Below are 22,492 nucleotides of genomic sequence, written 5' to 3'. Positions count from 1 at the left end.
CTCCCTCAGCCCCTGATGGGGGTCCTGCCATATATATTACATCTACCCTGTTATCTTTATTAAACCTGAATTCTGAATTCCAAAACTCATCAGGGTCCAAGGGTTTTGGATAAGGGATCTGTGATACACCCTCCTAAGGTTATTTTGAGTTACCTTAACTTCATGTAAGCCTCTTGGAACCTTACTAGCTATGACTGTCATCCTTGGAACAGTCCTTTGAGAGAGTAATTATTATTCCATTTTATGGATGAGGAAACTAAGGTATAGAGAAGTTTAGCCACATAGCTCATATATGGTAGAGCTGGAATCCAAATAAGGAATTTCTGACTACAAATCCCATGCATTCTGTTGAAACAGATTAATTCCCAGAGCCCTGTACATGCCCTGGCAAAACCAACCCTAGTTAAGATTCCACTCAGAGAATTAGGGTGTATGGTTAAGAAAACACCATAATCTGGGACTGCCCTCTGCAAACATCTCAACAGGCAGACCAGCTCTGGTGTGGGCTTTCCACGCTCTTTCTGTAGCCATGCAGAGCGGGGAAGAGTGGAGGGCGGCCAACCACATGGCATGACGAGAGAGCCAGTCCTGCATACTGTCCAGCTGCACTCCTGTCTCCATTTGGGTCTCTCCAGAAGCTGACAATAAAAAACGGATTTTAGTGCAAGTAGCTGATCTGTGAAACACAGGAAACACCATCTGCCATTTGGTAGTGGAGAAGTAATCTGGAGAAGGGAAGACAGCCAGTAATAGGTATGTTCCTGTGCTATTTCCCGCAGTGAGTGACCGAAACTCCACAGGGAAATGTGAGGTCACAGTATAAAACCCATGCCTCAGAATGATCCCCCACCCAGGGATGAGGGAGCTGAGGTATTTATACGCCCTCTCTGGAGAGTCATTGATTGAGGGTTACTCCCAGGGATGTCCTTGGCCGGCACCCAGAAGCAGCATGGCCTTCCTCATTCTGAAATGTGAGGTCTAAGCCATATGAGTGAAGCATTGACAGGGTCTATGACACACCCTTCAGCAGAGTTCTGTGCAGTAGCAGGAACAGCCTCATTTGTGAAAAGCCCAAGATGGATGCATGACGTCCCACTCACTATGGGTTTAATGTCTACAGACAGACCTGCCTGCCCTCAAAAAATCCCCACTGTGGTGCCTGAGATGTGTGTTGTACGTCCCCAGTTCTCCAGAGACCACCAGTAAAATGTCAGTACACTACCCAGGGGGATGAAAAAATGAGCTATGACAATTTTTTCCTTTCCTAGCTGAGAGGCTTGCCTCTAGGGAATGGGACTCGGAACAAAGATGTTTTCCTGGAAGGAAAAAAGAAGCTCTGGACAGGAGTGAAAGTAAAGGAAGAACCATTAAGAAATGAGTCACCACCAGTGAAGACCCTAGGTAAACTGTGGTGCTAGCTACCATGTGGCAGATGGACACAAAGGGGGGCCTCTAGGGAGAGTGACACCAAAGGGGGACCCAGAAGGGTCTCTCAGAGAAGGAAGGGGTCCAAGGGGACATTTTCTTGTTTCCTAGTTTTATGCAGATCAGGGCCTGGGAAGGAAGACTCCATTCAGTGCTGCTGAGACAGTGAGCTCCGGGAAGACAGTGACTATGTCTTCTTGTCTGTGTCCCCAGAGCTTCAGCACAAGGGACCCGCCTGAGTAGAACTGCCATGAGTCCAGTCCTCTGCTCTCCTTTTCGCCTGTGAGTTCCTTTCTGACTTTTGTATGAGCGAGCCTGCATTCATACCAATGAGCTCTCCGTATCACCACTTCTCCTATAAGAAAAGAAACACCACCATCACCAAGATATTTATTGGCAGTGAGACTTTGGACAAATTACTTAACTCCCAGTTTACTCAGTAATAAAAAGTAGAGAATTCCCCTGACTTCCTGAGCTTGGAGTAAGGACTCAGTGAAGTGGTTACAAACTGAATTGTGTACCCCCCTCCACCCAAAATTCATATCCTGAAGCTCTAACCCCCAGTATGACTGCATCTGAAGTCAGGGCCTATAAGGAGATAATCAAGTTAAAACGAGGTTGTATGGTGAGGACTTAATCCAATAGGACTGGTGTCTTTACAAAAAGAGGAAGAGACACCAGAGGTCTCTTTCTCTCTCCTGGGCAAAGAGGAAAAGCCTCACAGGATACCAGATTTTCTGGCACCTTGGTCTTAGACTTCTAGCTGCCAAAAGTATCAGAAAATTGGTTTCTGTTGCTTAAGCCACCCAGGCCGTGGCTTTTGTTATGGAAACCCTAGCAGACTAATACAGAGGTAACTCACGTGAAGGGCTTTGCCGCAGAACCCGACACAGGGGTAGATTCATGAAGAGCAGCTCTTGTCATTATTATCGCCTCGAATAAGAATACCTGCCTTACTAGAAGAGAAAGAGAATCTGGAAATCCTGATACCAAAAGTCTGAAAATCCACTTTAAGCTTCTGAGGAGAACTCGAGGACATCGAAAGAAGGCAAACAGCACTCGCTGAAATTTTCCAATCCTGTTTCTGTGTAAAAGGCATAATAACTTGTGTCAAATAATAGGACTGTATCTTTCCTCTGAGGAGCTTTATGTGCTGATGCCAACTACTTATCCGTCAGGCAAATGTTTGCATCCTGAGGATGAGCTGAGGGAATATCTGAGGCCAGAACCGTGCGCCAAGGGGCACTAATAAAATAAGACAATTGTGTCTGTTCCCCCCTCTCTGTAGTTTAGGCTCTGCTGTCTGGAAACAGGCCAGGCTGGTCGGTGTTAAGAATTGCAGGGTTGAGTTTACAGTACAAGACAGATTTTACTTCAAGTAGGCCTTAAGTAATAATGGCTTTTTCAAAGTCCAGCTAACTCTGATTCATGGGCACATCAGGGAGAGGGACCTCCCGAAACTCCATTCTTTCACCAAAACTCTGAGGTTCTGTTTTCTGAATGTTGTTTGCATTCCTTCACGATACCTCTGTCAGGCCCCTGCAGGCGGGCTTCTGGGCCTCAGACCTCCTAGAAGCAGATGGGGCAGGGGAAGAAGAGGCCACTCAAGCAATTGCAGTTCTTTTTGTTTTCATTTTCAATCCAAATTATTGTGTTGGAGATGGTACTGAAATCTATTTGGGAAAGCAGAACCATCTGGAATCATTGGTCAGAGTTCTAAATGGTGTAGAAAGAGCGAAAAAAATGTGACTTCTGATAAATCGGAAGGGGGTTACATTGGCTTAATTGAAAGCAGTTGAAGGGATGGATTCTTTTGTCGTTTTTTTCCTCAAGTTTCTCTTTAAATCAGTGTTGTCCACCTGTCCTCAGAGACTACATAAGGCACGGTCGAAACTTCTATTGTCCTTTACTGTTACTGCCTCTCCGTCAAACTGCCTTCACAGGGTAAGATGTTGTTGCCTAGAAGATTTCTTGCCATTTATTCCTCTGTCCCAGATGAATGAAGTGCTAAAATATGGATCATTAAACTCACTTCTTTTTGTATCTCCCAGTTGTTCTTTGATTCAATGTTAATTCAATGTATTCATTAAATCCAAACATTTACTCAACACTCACCAGGTCCCAGACCCTTTTAAAGGCAGTGGGAATGCTAAGGCAAATGAGACACAGATCCTGCCTTCAAAGAGCTCCCATTTAGTGGGAGAGCAGAGAACTCATTCCTAACACATGGCCACAGAGGAGGACAGAGCACAGAGAAAGTCTTTGAAGAGCGTACCAAAGGATATAGAGTGACCTTCCAGGAGGAAAGAAAAAGAGAGGAGCATTAGTGGGAGGGAAGATGTAATGACGAAAAAGAAGCAGTCAGCAGGTGGTTTTTGAGAGAATCAATCTTTTTGATGTATGGATGAAGGCAGCTGGTAATGTTGGTGTAGATTGCAGACAAGTTTAGGTTGGGCACTAGGAAGGTAGCATCAGTAGGTGAAAGCCTGAGTGGAAGAACCTTTCTCATCTTGAGTTGTCCTACATAATCATTTGGCCAAGGGAGCATGGAAGGAAGGAAGGGAGGGAGGGAGGAAGGGAGGAGGGGAGGGAAGGAAGAAAGAAAATCACCAGCTTGAGAAAATATCATATATGAACAGCTGCCTCTATTTCATAATTCCAAGCCCTCTTCCCAGAAGGAGTTCAGAGATTGGTCTACCACAGTTTCTCTTTAACATTTATAAGATACAACTAATCAACACTGAAATCATTGTCTCCCTTGTTTTTCAGAAGATTGGGGAATGGACTGACCTTGCATTAAACCCATGAGAAGTGCGCTGACTTAAGAAAAGCAATGACACTATGATGTCTTTTATTATATAGGGTGATATTAAGATGGATAAAATTAAATACCATACTATGATACGGTTTGAACATTGTAGTGAATTAGCATGTAGCTTTGAATTTGTTATGCTGGTGGCCGAAATCTGTTATGAACAAGTTGGAATGCTGTTCAGACTGTGTCATTCTAAAAATAAGTTTCCAGAAAGGTGTCCTAGCATATGCCTATCCAAATGTAGTACTGCTCACAAGGAACAGGGAGATGAAGGGCAGGAGAGAGATCTACTAGCTACTAATTAAAGCTCAGTTTAAGGATTGCTATAAGATTTTCACATGAATAGGGGTCAGTAGTAAATCTTATATAAAGGCCATTTGGGGAGGAAGAAGGGCCAGCAGAAGCAGGAAGTCTTCTGGAAACCATTCATACCCCTTCAGAAATACATGCCTTTGGTTTTCTCCTTTCATCCCATTAACTCATCAGGCTTCACTGATGGGATCCGGCTTTGATTATATCTGCATGGCTATTTTGTACATATCTGGACACCCCAGATAATGATAATAAAGAAGTTCACTCAAACTTGCCCAGTCCAGAGATCAGGTGACCGAAATCCTGTTTGTCTGTGCATCCCAAGTACCCAGAGTAGATGCTCAATGTGTTCAGTGTCTAGATTAACAGGCTTCCTTGCTCCACCAGTTGTACTACTAGAAAACCTATTTCTTTAAAAAATATTTATTAATTATCTACTCTTTGGCAGGTATTGTATCTAGGTATACAATATTGGGATATGTGTTAGCAAGAGAAAAAAAAAGAGTGAGCAAGAGAGGCATGACCCTGTCTTCCTGAAGCTTGTTGCTCATAAAAAGAGGCAACAATGAAATCAGAAATTACAAGAAATTATGATAGCATCTTAATATGGTAAGTGGGGTGCTGTTGAGGGCAGTACCAGGGAGACCATGTCTGCTGGGGAGGTAGATCAAGGGATGCTTCCTGGTATAAGTGACTCAGATGAAGTTAGAGTTCTCAGCTCTAATAGGATTTATAAGCTATTTGGTGAAAGAACACTGTCACACATGCACTAGTAAGAAATAGTATGATATAAGACGCTCCAGGTTCAGTGTTAGAACATGGATTATAGATGGTAGAGAGGGCAAACTCAGAGGGCAGAAGTAGGCATGGAGGTTTTCCAGGAGGGAGGGGCACATAACTGTCCTTGAGAGGCGGGTAGAACAGTGGAATAGAAGAAGAGGAGAAAAGGCTGGGGTCACTGGTGGCTCAGTTGGTTAAGTGTCTGCCTTCAGCTCAGGTCGTGATCCCAGGGTCCTGGGATCCCCTGATCCCTGCTCAGCGGGGAGTCTGCTTCTTCCTCTCCCTCTCCCTCTGTCCTTCCTCCTGCTTATGCTTTCTCACTCTCTGTCAAATAAATAAACAAAGTCTTAAAAGAGAGAGAGCAGAAAAGGCAGAGATGAGAATTGTATCAGTTGGGGAAAGGAGACCTAGATGAGTAGTGGCAGAAAATAGAGAGGCTGAATCATGCAAGACCTGGAAAGTCAGGCAGAAATGGAAGGATAAGCATAGTCATGTTATAGTTATTATTTTAAATGATGTGATAAAAGCTACTACCTGTCACGTACCAGTCTGGGTTAGGTGCTGGGCAAGAAATGTTTAGTAATAAGCCTGCAATCCATCCTCTCTCCTTTTACCAGGGGGAAGCCTATGGGAAAGAAAGAAGGAAGGTAACAATCAAATCTTCATGTGAACACACTAATGATATTTGCTAGTGTAGGGTTCTTATCTATGAAATGCTTGTAGAAGGAGGTACCTGGCCTGCCTGGGTTGCTCATTTGCAGCAAACTTGGAATCCATGGATGTATTGGGCACAGGTCCTGGGAAAAGGTGAAGTAAATTATGTAACTACCTGAATATAATGGGAGGAAACTTGATGTGTAGGTGATGTGGCCACATACGTGGCTCAGAGATTTTCTGTGAATCCGGGCAAGAGAATATCTTGCTGTGGCATGAAAGGCCTAGGGAGCTGCATTAGTTCCAGACCATTGGCTGCTTTACCTGAGCTTTGTGATTGCTTCCTTCCCTGAAGTTAGTAGCAAAGCTTGATACTGGGTAAGATCTCTATTTTTATGAGTCTGCTTTAACACGATGATCTTTTATGTTTTCTTAGGTACATGACATGTACTGTTTCACATCAACCCCCTATGGTAGGTACTCAGAAAAATTAGTTAATTGGTCCAATATCATATAATGAGGAAGCAGCAGGCTCCAAATTTCAACCCAGATCTGACTCCACAACTCCATACTCTTCCCACTGTTCTGCATTCTTCCCTTTTTTAAACTTGAACAGAACAGAACAGGCCATGGGGCCCCAGGAAGTCCCGAGGGGACCATCAGGAAGCCCACAGGCCCTTTGAAAGCCAGTTCTCCAAAGTACAGTTTTAATGGGAAAAGTCTTTCTGGTATAAAACCTGATTCATTTGAGATCTGAAAGGTAGTGTTTGTGTCACATTTTCCATGGAAAATCCCATTTTCACCAGAGGCAAACACTTAAATCCCCACTGGGACTCTGCGACTCATGGAGGGTTTGTGTGCTATCGAGGGAATAACACCACAGTTTTTGAATGCTGAGAGAATGGCCGAAAGACTCTGCCCTTGATCAGAATCAGATGATATGAATTGGAGTTTCTAGTTCCATCTTTAGCTCTAAAGCAAACTGGGCCCTGTGGGAAGACTCACTATTTCCTGATGGGTTGGATCAGCCATATTTCACATGGGCTTCAGTGTATGAGGACTTTCATACACATTCATTCATAGTTCTGAGGGTTGTTTTTTTTGTTTGTTTGTGTTTTCACATGATTTTTTACAAAGCATTAGGATCAATTTCGTGTTAGGAACTTGAGGTTCCCTTTTTAAAGAAACTGGCATGTGAATGTGAGGAAGGGCGTAGGCCATATCAAGGAATCCATTTTTTCTTTTCTGGTGAAGTGGTTTAATTCTAGTTGCCTCAGGTCAAGGAGTCCCATTCTTAGGGGCCAGTTGACTAGTGTAGCACCTTGGTTCCTGTTAAAAGTACCACGGGACACCCATAGCTGGGATGTGACAGATTGCCGCATGCCTGGACCTCTCTCTTGGGGCTGCCAGCGTTGTTAGTGGACAGATGGGGCCATCTTCCCTTCCTTGGCTGTGCCTGTTTAACCATCTCTGGAGGTGGCTGTCATACCACCAGCTAACACAAGTGCTTAATAAATATCTAACTTAAAATACTGCCAGAAAGAGGTTCACCTGGATAGAAAAATCTGATAATAGAGTACCAGAATCTTTATTCCAACAATCAAAGCAGACCCCACACATACCTGGTATCTATCTATAGCAGTATGTTGCGGGGCACTTTACTTTGGGTCTTTACAAGAAAAGCAAAAACTTAGTTGAGAATTACTGAAACCCAAAGAGCTTAGTTGAGAGAAGACAGTGTTCTGAGGTAAACCTTTAAGTTTCTCTTTTTCTGGATTTCATTGATCCTCTTCTTAGCTTACACTGCTGGTGTCCTACTCTGGTCTCCCCTGAGTTACTGCCTTCTTGCTTCTGGACCCTTCCATCTCCAGAGTCTTCAGTCCTTGTTTATGCTCTTTTTTTAAAAATTGTTTTATTCTTATGTTAATCACCATACATTACATCATTAGTTCTTGATGTAGTGTTCCATGATTCATTGTTTGTGCATAACACCCAGTGCTCCACGCAGAACGTGCCCTCCTTAATACCCATCACCAGGCTAACCCATCCCCTCACCCTCCTCCCCTCTAGAACCCTCAGTTTGTTTTTCAGAATCCATCGTCTCTCATGGTTCGTCTCCCCCTCCGACTTACTCCCCTTCATTCTTCCCCTCCTGCTATCTTCTTCTTTTTCTTTTTTCTTAACATATCTTGCATTATTTGTTTCAGAAGTACAGATCTGTGATTCAACAGTCTTGCACAATTCACAGCACTCACCATAGCACATACCCTACCCAAAGTCTATCACCCAGCCACCCCATCACTCCCACCCCCCAACACTCAGCAACCCTCAGTTTGTTTCCTGAGATTAAGAATTCCTCATATCAGTGAGGTCATATGATACATGTCTTTCTCTGATTGACTTATTTCACTCAGCATAACACCCTCCAGTTCCATCCACATCGTTGCAAATGGCAAGATCTCATTCCTTTTGATGGCTGCATAATATTCCATTGTGTATATATACCACTTCTTCTTTATCCATTCATCTGTCGATGGACATCTGGGCTCTTTCCACAGTTTGGCTATTGCGGACATTGCTGCTATAAACATTGGGGTGCACGTACCCCTTCGGATCCCTACATTTGTATCTCTGTGGTAAATACCCAGTAGTGCAATTGCTGGATCGAATGGTAGCTCTATTTTCAACTGTTTGAGGAACCTCCATACTGTTTTCCAGAGTGGTTGCACCAGCTTGCATTCCCACCAACAGTGTAGGAGGGTTCCCCTTTCTCCGCATCCCCGCCAACATCTGTCGTTTCCTGACTTGTTAATTTTAGGCATTCTGACTGGTGTGAGGTGGTATCTCATTGAGGTTTTGATTTGGATTTCCCTGATGCTGAGTGATGTTGAGCATTTTTTTAATGTGTCTGTTGGCCATTTGGATGTCTTCTTTGGAAAAATGTCTGTTCATGTCTTCTGCCCATTTCTTGATTGGATTATTTGTTCTTTGGGTGTTGAGTTTGATAAGTTTTTGTTTATGCTCTTATCCAGTCTTCCCTTTACATACAACCTTTCTCTACAAAGGAGAATTTGATTCTTTCTAATGCATGGCAGAATACTATTTACTTTGTTGGTTTGCCAGCTTATTTGCTGATGCTCCTGTGTTTTTCCAAGCCCAGCACTAGATGTTCTTTATGTCTTGGTGCCCTGCTCCTTATATTCTTTCTTTGGTCTTCCGTGTAGTGAGGAAAAAAATAATAAACACTTTTTTGCTGGTGAAGGGAAGAATAAACTGCAGCTAAATATGGATTCCCTGCCACGTGCCATAGAACAGTCTTTGTAACACCGTCGTCTATTGGAGTCATCAGATTCAGTAAACAGAATATCTAACTAACTGCCAGCTTAAACAAGGAGGTATCTGTTTTTTGAGCATGACGAATACAGTAACAAGGTTAATGAGATTCCAGATTGACTTATCTGTTATTCTTTGTCTTCACACTACAACATCCAAAGGAAGACAACGAGAAAGCTCATCCCCTTGGAGTTCCCTCCTTTTTTTAAATAGGGAGGAAAACTTTTCCAAAAAATATACCCCTAGCAAATTTCCCCTTAGTATCATGGGTCAGGATAGGGTCACATGCCTGTGCGGCCGGTAATGCAGCTGGGAGGGTTACTGGCTTCCATACTGGAAGTGGAATTTGTGTGCAAGGACGGAGGGAAAAGGCTATTGAGTAGCCAAGTGCTGTTAAAGACTGAATGTTGTGTCCTTCCCCTCGCCAAAATTCCTATGTTGAAACCCTACCCTTCCACGTCATGGTATTAGGAGATGAGGCCTTTGGGAGGTATTTGGAATGAGATGGGGTCATGAGGATGGAACTGTTGAGAGTCATGAAAGAGCTCGCTTCCTTTCTCTGCTTTTTCCACCGTGTGAGGAGAAGCCTACAACCCAGAAGAGGACCCAACCACGCTGGCACCCCAGTCTCAGACTCCCAGCCTTCAGAACTATGAAAAATACATTTCTGTTGTTTATAAACCAACCAGTCTATGGTATGCTTTTATAGCAATTCCAACAGACTAAGACGACCACTGCCATCAAATACTCATAGGAAGTGCAACAGCCCAGGGTTGTTTATTAAGTCATTTCACACTTGCTGTCACATGAGCCACACATATGGTTAATATGGAGTCATAAAAGAAGAGACCTCAAAAGCTGGGAAGTCCTGAGCTTTTGGCAAGCCTTTATTTTTTTAACAAAAACTCCCTCACCTGGTTGTGGTTTAATACCTGCTGAAACCCTGAGGATATCACACACACATGCACGCATGCACACACGCATACCCAACACCTTTTATGTAAACTTGATCACAGCTATGCACGTTATTGAATCATTTCTAAAATCAGAACAGGAGCTTACCAGAAAATAATCTAAAAAGTCTGGGGATTGTAACAAAATCTTGGGTGTTGCAAGAGCTAGATGTGGCTTAGTGTCTGAGTATTGCTGATTAAGTTACTAAAAAGATTTCAGCAACTAGGATTTTCTAGTGATGAAATACTGTTCTTGTGTGATTGACACTAGCAAATTTAACAGAAGTAATTCTCAGGAATGGTGATTATAGACGTATCCCAACCTAGTTTTTCTTCCTTAGCCTATAATAAGAGGCATGGAGCTCCAACCACTGGGGAAAGCAAGAAGCTGGGGCTGTATACTTTTGGTAAAGACAGCCAGGTTCCCTTCTCAGGATGATGTGTCAGCAGAGTCATTTGGAGAAGCAGATGTGAGGGAGATTAATCTTCTTACTTAAAATATCCTGACATAGCAAGAAAAGCAGATTTGAATCTCGGAAAATTTGTGAGGCAGTTGAATGGGTTGATCAATATTTCATGTGTCAAACTGGCTTGTTGAGGGGTTTTAGGGGACACCTTTTCCTCTCCTCTGAAGAACCACAGAAGTAACAAACTGGTCGGGTGAATCAAGGGTCACACCCAGGGAAGGGAACCTCTGTGGAAATATTTCATGAATTTTTCTCTTTGGTTTTACTGTGTTCTTAAAGGTTCGGGAAAAATCAAGGAACGTTAGGCCTGCTTCCGATTAGTTATTGAAACACTCACCTAGTGGTGTAATGTTTATTGAAGAAGTTGTGTATTTTGCATACAGCAGTTTTGATAGCAAGTAAGGAGGAGCCAATAAGTAGCACAACGCCATCTCCAATCAGAAGAAAGAGACGCCGGGACACATGGATTTAGAATGGAAGCATTTGATCCTTAAGCTTTGGTTAACCCCAAAGGGAAGCTTGTGGGGACAGAAAAGAAAAAAAAAAAAAAAACCTACCCTATGGAAAAAAGGCAAAGGGACATTTACAGTAGGTTAAAAATAAGAATGTTAAGAAAGGTAACATTTTCTCTTTGATAAGAGTAAGTAGACGGTTATGGTCTTTTTATTTAGACCATAGAAGCTCTAGAAGTTCTAGAACCAGTGCAGACAGGCCAAGCACTTTCATAATATTCATACATTTATTCACTCATTTATTCGTTTGTTAATCATCTGTCCCAAATCATTTACTAGGGGCCTCTTATATTTCAGGCCCTGGAGCTTTGAGGATGAGTAAGAAGTCCTTCATCTGGAGGAATTCTGGTCAGCTGGAGGGAGGCATATATAAATAGCTGGTCAGGGTTAAATGTAAGTGCTGTACGAGATTTAACAACAGGTAGCTATGGGCACACAGGGAAAAGGACCCCTGACTCCTCTGGGGTTGCTGGGAAAGAGTTCATGGAGAGGGACACGAAGTGGGCTTTAAAGGATGGATGAGAATTCACCAGGTGAAAAGAACGAGAGAGGAAACCCCACTGAGGGAGAGGCTGTGCAACAGTACCGAGGCAGGACTGGGCAGGCAGAGGACAGGGAACAGGGGTAAAGTGATGGGGCACAGCGCTGGCTACAGAAGGTGAAGGAGAGGTGAGGGGGAGGAAACCGCAGGGCACGAGGAGGCCCTCCACCCTCCACCCTCCAGTGTGCCTCTGAGACCCACCTCAGGGGCCAGAAGTTACAAGCGCAGCTCACGGGGTCCAGGCCCTCCACACACACACACGCACACACACACACACACACACACACACACACACACGAACTGTTGTTTCGGTTAGCCCCTTCCTGAGAGCAGAGTGGACTCTCTCTGTTATACCCTCCAGAGCCCAGCACTCTGGCAACACTATAAGGTGCTTTGCTAAGAGGACCCAACAATGGCTTTTGAGCATGGGACTGACACACTCAGTATCTAGACTGGAAGTTCACTGAGTCAGGACTAGGTCTGACTGGTGCGCCGCTCAGTCTACTGGGGAGACTGGCATGTAGAAGGTCCTCCCTAAATATCTGCTGCATGAATCAGTGAACTCAATGAATAAGGCAGAGTAGAAAATGGACTAGCAAGGGCTAGTCAGCCCCATTAAGAGGCTGAGACCTAAGAATCCGGGTGAAGGACCTCAGTGGGGTTAAAGAGGAAGGGCCAGTATTTAGACCAGCACCGTCCAGTAGAACTCTCTGCAGTGACAGAAGTGTTCTGTTTGCCACTAGTCCCTTACACTAGCCACTAACCACATGTGGCTCTTGAGTACTTGAAATGTGGCTAGTGAGACTAAGGGACTGAAATTTTAATTTTAATTAATTTAAATTTAAATAGCCACCTGTGAACAGCCACATTGAACAGCACAGAACTAGAGTTTTCTGTGGCAGAATCCAAAGAATTTGTAACACATTGGATATATTCATTAAGTCAATCAACAAAGATTTATTGATCATTTTCTGGGTTCTGATAGAGAAAATGGGGGCCAAGTTATGGTGACTGTGTATACCATGCTGAGGTGTTTAGGATTTGTAATAAAGAGTGGAGGAGGGTGGACAGGCTATTTTAGCAGGATTGGTCAGGGAAACTCTCTGAGTGACAGGTTGAGAGTAGGATGATGAGAAAGTTATGTGGATTAAGAAAAACAAAAACAAACAAAAACCCCAAACAAGAACTAGAACCATCACTGATGAAGGAAAGCAATAAAATTCAACACGGAACAACACTCAGAGCAAGAAGGGACCTGCACCATCTCTAAGTCTAACTCACTCTTCCTTTCTCTAGGAAGGAAAGAGAAGGCCAGAGAGGTAAAGTGACTTACCTAACGCCACACAGCTACTTAATAACACAGTTGCAAACAGACAATCCTGACTTCCAACTCCACTCCCTACTGGGTTAAGTCTATTTTAGCATCCCAAATCTCATTGTCCTTACTAGTAAAAAGGGTTATTGTGAGAAATGAAAAATGTAACAGAGACAAGGTGTTAAAAATGGTAGCTATTTTCATTACTGGATTTGTTTTAATCTTACAGGGTCCCCTCAAGTAATTATGTTATTAATAACAACCATGTCATTCTTTTAGTAATACAAAAGCATAATGCGAAAAAAAATAGTAATTTGATAATACAAAAAGCTTTAAGAGAGGCAATGAGCATTCAACTCCTAATTTGCTTTAGTTGTTCTTTGGGATGACTCTCAGCCTTGGTCCTGTGCAGTCAACATCAGGTAACACCTGCCGTTTGCCTAGAGGCAGCTGCAGGAATTAAAAAATTCTGGAGGTACGGCATTCTGCGTAAGGGAAGAAATCACCAGCCTCAACACTGCTGGTCTTACTACTCTGCCTTGTTAAGTGGTGGCACGTATCACCATCCTTAGATACTTCTGAAGAGAGAAAAATGAGGCTTTGGTTTTCCCAATAGGCACAGCTGTCATCAAGCTCTTTATGGAAAGCTGCTGTGGCCAAGGGCTGAAGAAGTGAGGGCTCAAACAGGATGCACGAGTGGAAATGATGACAAGTGTGCACTGAAGGCATATGGCAGGAGGAAGGACTTTCTGCCTTAGCATTAGGCCTTCGTTTGCTTACTCGTCTTCTTATACCTTCCTCCCTCTCCCACCACATCTCTGTCCTTTGAGCTTATATTTTTGTAAATATTCAGACAAGACAAACAATATGATAATAGGGTCATGTCTTTGCCAGAGTGACAGCCGGTGTTGACATATACATGTTGGCTCTCTGACTTCTCTGGGCGACTCGACTTTTCTGACCGCACCTTTGGCGTTCAACCCAGGCCCATGCTCTATCCATGCTGTTGTGTTGCCTCTGAGTTTAGTGACTATGAAACCACCTGTGCAGTGATCATTAATCAATAGTTTGATATGATTGCCCGAGGAACAAGGACAGGGAAGCATTGAACAACTGGAGGTTGCATGTGATTCAGTGACCTGACAGCCACGTCTGAGGCTCACAGCCCACTGGCTCGCCATTCCAATCCCACCTGGTTGGGGCCAGGACCCTCTCCCCAAACTGGAGCACTAGCACCTCCCATCATTCCTGAGCAGCAAAGACCCATCAAGATGGTGCCTCTGCACCTGCCAGCCCTCCAGTGCTCCCAGTGTGCCTTACAGTGGACACTGTGACATACGTGGAGCCACAGAGGGTCCAAATCCTTGGCCTGAATCTAGCAGGTCTGGATTCTAGACCTCTCTCTACCTCTTAGGTTGGCTTGGGCCAATTACTTAATTTCTCAGAACCTCCATGTTCTCAAACGTGAACCTGGAATAACGTCTACCTCATAGGGTTCTATGAAATCAAAAATCTTATTATTGTATGTGCAAATGCTTTGAAAAATAGAAAATACTAAAATGAGAGCAAAGTATTATTCAGGAATCTACACCACGTGGTTATTTTTGTGGAAAAAATAAAACCTAATGAATATTACATTATATTCACATCATTTCATTCATTCACCCATTCATCCAACCTATTCATTCATTCAGCCAAGTTTTATGAGACAAGGAACCTGGGCACCAGGTGCTGTGTTGGGCTAGATAGATAGACGATCATGAACAGTTCAGATATTATTCCTCATGGACCTGACAGTCTATTTAAGGGAGGGGGACACTGTAAACCAATAATCATGCAAATGCAAAGTGTACTAGGTGTTGTGAGGAAGAAGGGTATACGGCCATGAGTGAGGATAATAGCGGAGGTACTTAAATATGAGACTTGGTTGAGTTGACTGACAAGGGCCTTCAAGGCAGCAGGAAGAACATAAGGGAAACCCTTGAGAAAGGAGAGCACTTAGCAAATTCAAAGACCAAGAGGCCACTAAAGCTGGAACACAGGAAAGAAGGATCATGTTGCCAAATACGGGCAGGCAGAACAAAAGTCACAGATGCCTCCTAGGATTCTCTTACGAGAGAGCTGGGAAGTTTGAGCCTAGTGGAGGAAGTACAGAGCAGTTAACAAGACTGGGAAAATGAACTTACTAAAGAAATGCAGTCATAGAGTTGTGCGATCTGTTTAAGTTGAGATAAGGATAAACTCATAAAGATTCTAATCTCTTGGGTTGTGAGTTTTTTTTATAGCCATGGTCAGCACTTAAATGCAGTCCTATAAATTAATTTTGACATTGTTAGTTGTGACTCTCCACTTTGTACCATTCTATATAAACATTTCTACGTGTTTGTAGTCCTTAAACTTGTTATGTTTAATAGCTGTATGCTGTTCCATCAGGATATTTCTGGCCCTTCTACACCCTGGCATGGTTTTTAGTTCTTTATGGGTTTTTTTTTTCCCCCCTTAAAAATAGTGCTGCTGGGAACCTTTTTGTTTTCTTATGAGTTATTTTCTTGGGTTCCATTCCCCTCGCAGGTCACTTCTCTGCATGTCAGATGGCTGCTCTGATGTTCCCAGTCTTCTGTTGTCTCATGCTTTCGTTTGTCTGGAGGTGAGCAAATTCCCCTGGTTCCAGCAGCTTCTGGGAGTTGCAGGGGAGGGGCAGGGGCAGGTGGGAAGAGGACCATCCTCATTAGAATTAGAGAGAATACAGGCTGTTGCCTTAATATGCTTTATCCCCTCAGGTGGAGCCTGTGTCAGGGATTTGTTCTGCACTCAGAACCTCCATGGCCCTTAGCCTGACAGGTAGCTCATTCATCTCTGTCGCTTTGCAGTCTCCCCCAGGGCCGATGACGTTCCTGGAGGGTGCTGTATGTGGAACAGAAAAGTGTAAGGTGTGGCAGTGAATGGAATTGTTAGCGGGAAGTGGTTGTGAGAAAAGGCATAAAACCTCTCTGACTGTAATTAACTCACAGTGATAATTCTATCATCCAAGGCAGATGGTTCCCTGAGTGTCAACCTTTTAATTTATTTCTTTATTTAATATTTCATTCCGAGTTTCGAGATGTTGTTTAGAAATTGGTCAGGGACCAAATCACCAAATCAATCAGACCTCAGGGAAACAAACATCTTTTTCTTGCCTGATCATAGCTCACCCGCTGATTTGATCCAGTGTGTCTCTTAAGCATTTACTTTTAACATTGGTCAAAAAGTTAATGGAACAAAGCAGAGTAGCTGAACTCATTGGATTTGGGATAAAAGTTTAAGTTCAGTTCTCTGGGGAAAAAAAAATTTATTCCCTGAGTCAAACATAATATCACATAATAGTAAGTTAGTCTAAAGTTTTTGAAAACTGGAGAATAAGTCCCAAAAGGTTTCTCTGTTTTATCAGAACAAAAAAAGAAAAGAACGAACGAACGAACGGAAGAAAGAAAGAAAGAAAGAAAGAAAGAAAGAAAGAAAGAAAAAGAAAAATGGAATATAATAACTATTTTGTCCTCTAACTTAAAAAGGGTATGTAGGAGAGAAGACAAAATCATTGCCATTTTAATCAAAACCACCATCACTGACTGTCAGGGATATCTACAGTTTTAATAAAACATAAAACATATGGCATAAAACAACTATGGAGCATTACACTGTGTGCCAGGCACAGTGCTTTACATTTTACCCCTCTCTCACCCCCACGAAGTAGATTTTCTCAAGGTCACACAGCTAGTGAGTGATGGACTCAAGAATTCGAATGTGACCCCAAAGCTAGTGCTCTTACCGCCTCTCTACCCTGGGACTACAATGGCTGGAGGCAGTGTGGGTTAGCAGGACAAACCCATGCCAGGGGGCAGAGCATGGAGATCACCCGTCCTGTTAGCCTCCAGTCTGTTAGGTGAGTTTAGGTAAAGCACAAACTCCTTGAGGGGAAAGGACTCCTATTTTTTGCTAACCCCCGTTGTAAGGGCATGCTAGGTAATGGCTGTGGAAGTTCTTTGATAACTAACCATAAAATCCTATAGAAACAGAAGGACTTATTATCCTTCTTATTGTATTATGTTTGCCATGATGATATGGCAAGATTCTCATATTTCAAGTATGAGGCCTGCAATAGCTGTTGTGGGGTAGGGTTGCTCAGTGGGGTCAAATTTGAATGGCGCATCCAGTGAGCTTGTGGTTCAAAATTAATCATCTCCTACACTGACATGCCAGGGAATCAGAGGACATACAGCCAGGAGGCAGCCGGAGTCATGTATGTGGTGCATAAGCCTTGATTGATGTGGCAACAGATGTATTCAAAGCATCACCAGGCTCCCTAAACAGACCTCCTTCTAGGAAAACTAATGGTTATGGGTGGCTCCCTCCAGCAGCTGCAGGCTGGGAATTGATCATAACAGATCATGAGGTAGATTTCTGGAACAAGACTGAAGAGTGGAGCAGGAATCAGGTATTCTTTAGAGTGATCTTGTTGACCTTACCCTGACCCAGGCTCCACCATGCCTCGAGAAATTCAGCACATCTCAGGTCTTGGGTTTTCTAGATGATGAAAAAATACATTCTGTAGCTGATCCAGGCAGCAGGACATGGAGGCCCAAGGCAGAAATTTCACCTGTATTTCCTGTAAACCCAGCGGACTAGTGGATCTCAAGCTCCAGGAACACTAAAATCTCTTAGAAAATTTGTTCAAAAGCAGATTTCTGGGCTCCATTCCTAGAGATCACTATTTCATTGGTCTTGGGTGGTGCCCAGGGCTCTGCATTCAAACAAACACTTAAGTGACTTTGATGCACATATGTACAATTTCTATTTTTAGGGGGGAAATGCAGTAGAAGAGAAGAGAGCTACTGTGATCAAAATTAAAAAGCTAACATGTATGGAGTGCCTGGGTGCCTCAGTTGGTTGAGCAGCCAACTCTTGATTTTGGCTCAGGTCATGATCTCAGGGTCATGGGATCAAGCCCTGAGTCAGGCTCCACTCTGAACATGGAGCCTGATTAAGATTCTCTCTCTCTCCCTCTCCCTCTGCCCTTCCCCCCGCTTAAGTGCAGGCATGCTCTCTCTCCCTGAAATAAATAAATAAGATCTTTTAAAAAAAGCTAATATTTATTGACCACTTACTATGAACCAGGCAGTCTCTTATACATAAATTACCATAAGACATAAAGTGTTGCATATAAAGTAACTCACGGAACCTTTACCACGATCCCATGAGATGTACAATAATATTTCCTCCACTTTACAAATAGGGTAACAGAGGCACAGATTGCTTAAGAAGACCTGTGATATCACATCCTGGGTTCATGGTAAAATGTAAAAATGTTAGTATCTCAGAAGAACTTTCCAGGAAAGGACAGATTGCTCAAATCCCACCCAGAGGGAAGCCATCACTCCTTACTGCTTGATTCTAACATTAAAAGTTCATGCCAGCCTGGTAAGTTAGGGTAGGAAGGAAACTTGGGTGAAATCGCTTGCCCTGGAGTCTCTTTCACAGGATGCAAACATTGAGACTGGGGATCATGAAGCCCCATCAGTCCAGCTTTGTTCATAGGGCCCAGCCTCTAATGAAGAAGTTGCCCTTCTCCCAACCAACTTTTTCTTTGGCAGGATCCTATTGAAATGCTGCAGGACTCATACTTGCCTGACAGGTTTATAGAAATAGGAGTTTTTAAGCCTCTACTAATTAAAAATATAATGCTAACCATCTACGGTCAGTTAGCTCATTTAAATAGAGTCAATTTAGAATAAGGGTGAACTCATTGAATTTATTCTCTGTTATAATAGAACTCATTAGAATTTCATTTCCTTGGCTAAGGGGAACAAAGAGGCAGGAGACTTGAGGGACCCCCTAACTGGGCCTAGTGACAGGGACAAATCAGCCAGCCCAAAGAGGAGGCCATATTTGAATGGTTGGTTAGAAATGCTCTTTTCTGAGTTCATTATTCTTATACTATGATTTTAATAACATTGAAGTTGGCTGAGGATTGTTTAAAAATGTGGAGCTCCAGAGTTCCAGACCTACATTTCTGTTTGACTGCTAAGTTCCATTTGATTGGTCTGCCAGCATCCCATCTCCAAAATATGTCCCAAAGCAAACCCATCATGTTTCCCACCAAGACTGTCTTCTCTGGATGACACTCTTTCTGTTCAGGATCACACCATTCTCCAGGCTAGGCTCAGAATCACAGCCACCTTTGAATGTACCATCCCTAGCTGGCTCTGAGAGAAGTTCACAAGTTCTCCCAGCTCTGCTTTTATTTATCCAATACTACCACCACTATCAGTACCACAGTTCAGATTCCTTTCCACCTTATGGAGTCTGGACCACATTCTGGAAACTTCCTGACTAATGTCTCCTTCCTTTGTTCATCCTCTGGCTTTTTCTTACCATGGCTCTGGGAGATTGAAACGATATTATTCTTTAGCTCAGAATCTCTCATGATTTTTATTGCCTACTAAAAGATTCTGCTCTCAATTCTAGTGTGTGTGTGTGTGTGTGTGTGTGTGTGTGTGTGTGTGTTTGTGTGTACGGGGCGGGGGATTTTTTTACCCACACCACCAAGAATTCTCTGACAACAACTGGGTGTCCTACAATTCAACTCATTTCTGACACTGTCTACCCAGAGGCAGCATCAGACTCCACAGGTTGAGGACTCAGTCCCTCAAGACTGCTCTCCACTTCAGACGCCAACTCCACATCCAGATTTTCACTTATACTTCTGACAGACTGGCTATAAATAAGAGGTTCCCATGACTTCCAGCTTGCCTTTGATTAATTTGCTAGAGCAGCTTACAAAACTCAGGAAACCGGTTTACTCACTAGATTACCAGTTTATTACAAAAGATGTTAAAGGATACCAGTCAACAGCCAGATGAAGAGAAACAAAGTACAAGTTCCTGAACAAAGGAACCTCAGTCCTTCTGGAGTTTGGGGCCAGACGCTGGCACTTGGAAGTGTTCTGGTTCATCAACCTGTAGGTTCTCTGAACCCCATCCTTCCAGTTTTTTATGGGGACTTCATTACATAGTCGTGACTGATTAAATTATTGGCCATTGGCAATTGAACTCAGTCTCTGGCCCCTCTCCCCTCTCTGGAGGAGGTTGGGATGGGAAGTTCCAACCTTCTAATCTTGTGGTTGGCTCCTCTGGCACCACAACCTTACCCTTTGGATATGTGGGGCTTTCTTAAAGTTACCTTATCAACATAATAAAAATACCTTTGTTGTGTTCATCACTTAGGAAATTGCAAGGGTTTTAGGAGCCCTGTGTCAGAAACATGGAGGAAGACCAAATATATATTTCCTATTATAAAGTACAATATCATACCTACTAAATAAAGCTCAAATGTATAAAATTCAAAGTCAGATGTACAAGACCTTCCATAATCATATTCCATATTATTTGTCTAGACTTGCTACCTAATAATCCTTTAAAAATGCTCTGCTAGGGGCACCTGGGTGGCTCAGTTGGTTGAGCGTCTGCCTTTGGCTCAGGTCATGATCCCAGAGTCCTGGGATCAAGCCCTGTGTGGAGCTCCCTGCTCAGTGGGGAGTCTGCTTCTCCTTCGCCGTCTGCCTGCCACTTTGCCTACTTGTGTTCTATCTCTCTGTCAAATAAATAAATAAAATCTTTAAAAAAAATGCTCCGCTGTTCACAGGGTTGACTTATCCATTGGGCACAGGAGGCCCACAGTACTTTTTGGGGTCCATAAAATATTTTCATCTACATGGAAATATTTTCATTTCTTTCAAATCAGAACAGCAAAAAATATTTTCCAACTTGGATTATATTCATATTTATACCAACACAGTTATAAAACATAATTTGAAATATATTCTATGGAGGAATGAGCCAATGAAAGCAAAAGTACCTAAGGATTGTGAAAGTCATGATGCAGCCCTGGCTTTTCATTCATTCAACCAATGAATATTAATTAAGCTCCTACTATTTTCCAGGCATCAAGCAAACAGATATGGTCTCTGTCATCAGAAACTTTAGATGTGGGTGCTGGGTGGCACAGTCACTTAAGCATCTGCCTTTGGCTCAGGTCATGATCCCAGGGTTCTGGGATCGAGTCCCACATCGGGCTCCCTGCTCAGTGAGGAGTCTGCTTCTCCCTCTCCCCCTCTACCTGCTCGTGGTCTCTCTCAAATAAATAAATAAAATCCTTAAAAAAAAAAAAGAAACTTTAGATGCAACTGTTAGAGACAGGCAAGTAAATGTATCAACATAATGACTCTAAACTCTGATACATGTTATGACTTAAAAGAAGGGACACTGAGAGAGAGAGAACATTGGCAGGAAGGAGTCCACTTGCAGATGGTCAGAGAAAGTCTCTTTTGAGGAGGTGACATAGAACCTGAGAGTCAAAGGATGAAAAGGAGCTAGTCCTACAGAGAGAAGCGGGAAGAGCATTCCTGCAGACTCTCTGGGTGAGATGCGGGAATCTATGTTGTTGCTGTTTTCTGGGTACTTCAAATGAAGTAGCCTCTGGTCTTGATGATGTCCTGTCCTTGCCAAATGACAAGACAAAAACAACTTAGGAATGAGTTGGATGTCCTTTATCCGAGGGAAAACAGTCCATGGTCCATGGATGGGGTCATGCAATGCCTCATAAGCAGTGGGACACTCTTCCCAAGAGATTTTGGGCAAGAGCAGGTGTTACAGAGCATTAGAAGAGGTGACTCAGAAACAGGGCATGATTGGCTAGGAGTTCGGAGATTCCCTGATAAGGCCACCAGGTTTTCTTTTCTAGGGCAAGGTAAGCTAGCTAAAACTGAGTTCCGACTCAGTTTTGGTGATTGGTGTATGTTAGGTTTCCTTGACAGGTGTTTCCCTTAAGTGCAGGCTGACTTAGGTTTAGATTGGTGATGTGGGCAGGGCCACTGGAATGGCCTCCTTTTTTGGGTCCCCATATACAAATTAACTTTATCATTCTCAAACACAATTTAAGCCTTTCTGCTTCCATGGTTTTGTTCATACTACTCCCTCCTCTTAAAACTCTTTCTCCTTTTCCTTCCTTTCTCTGTTTTTCTTTTTTCTTTTTAAGATTTTACTTATTTATTTGACAGAGAGAGAGAGCGAGAGAGCACAAACAGGGGGAGCAGAGGCAGAGGGAGAAGCAGGCTCCCCGCTGAGCAGGGAGCCCGAAGCAGGGCTCAATCCCAGGACCCAGGCTTCATGACCTGAGCCAAAGACAGACGCTTAACCAACTGAGCCACCAAGTCGCCCCCCTTTCTCTGTCTTTCAAAGCCTTATTTATCCTGCAAGTCCCAGTTCAAATGCCACCACCAAACCACTGTCTCCATGAGACCTCCTCTCACTAGACCAGCTGAAGTGATCTTACGCTCTCTGGAATCCCCGAT

General features: G+C 43.3%; 1 protein-coding gene and 1 long non-coding RNA gene across 10 annotated transcripts in view; one reads left to right on the top strand and one right to left on the bottom strand.

Moving 5' to 3' along the window:
* TSEN15 (tRNA splicing endonuclease subunit 15) overlaps nt 1-22,492 on the top strand; it is a 109,243-nt gene that overhangs the window by 46,161 nt on the left and 40,590 nt on the right. The window lies entirely within an intron of this gene.
* Nucleotides 1-22,492, bottom strand: part of LOC112828764 (uncharacterized) — a 41,999-nt gene that overhangs the window by 6,959 nt on the left and 12,548 nt on the right. For 4 of the 5 annotated variants that reach the window (XR_012380552.1, XR_012380553.1, XR_012380555.1 and 1 more), the window contains exons 2-5: nt 6,066-6,129; nt 5,878-5,957; nt 2,288-2,381; nt 1,657-1,780 (exon numbers count right to left, since the gene is read on the bottom strand). This is a non-coding gene — a long non-coding RNA (uncharacterized lncRNA). The remainder of the gene's footprint in view (nt 1-1,656; nt 1,781-2,287; nt 2,382-5,877; nt 5,958-6,065; nt 6,130-22,492) is intronic. The other variant, XR_012380556.1, reaches the window with a different exon arrangement.

The sequence above is a fragment of the Callorhinus ursinus genome, unplaced genomic scaffold (genome assembly GCF_003265705.2).
Source record: "Callorhinus ursinus isolate GAN/ISIS: 27379988/994484 unplaced genomic scaffold, GSC_fseal_2.0 scaffold13, whole genome shotgun sequence".
Lineage (NCBI taxonomy): Eukaryota > Metazoa > Chordata > Mammalia > Carnivora > Otariidae > Callorhinus > Callorhinus ursinus.
The sequence above is the reverse complement of the archived record's forward strand: the minus strand, read 5'-3'. Positions and strand labels throughout refer to the sequence as shown.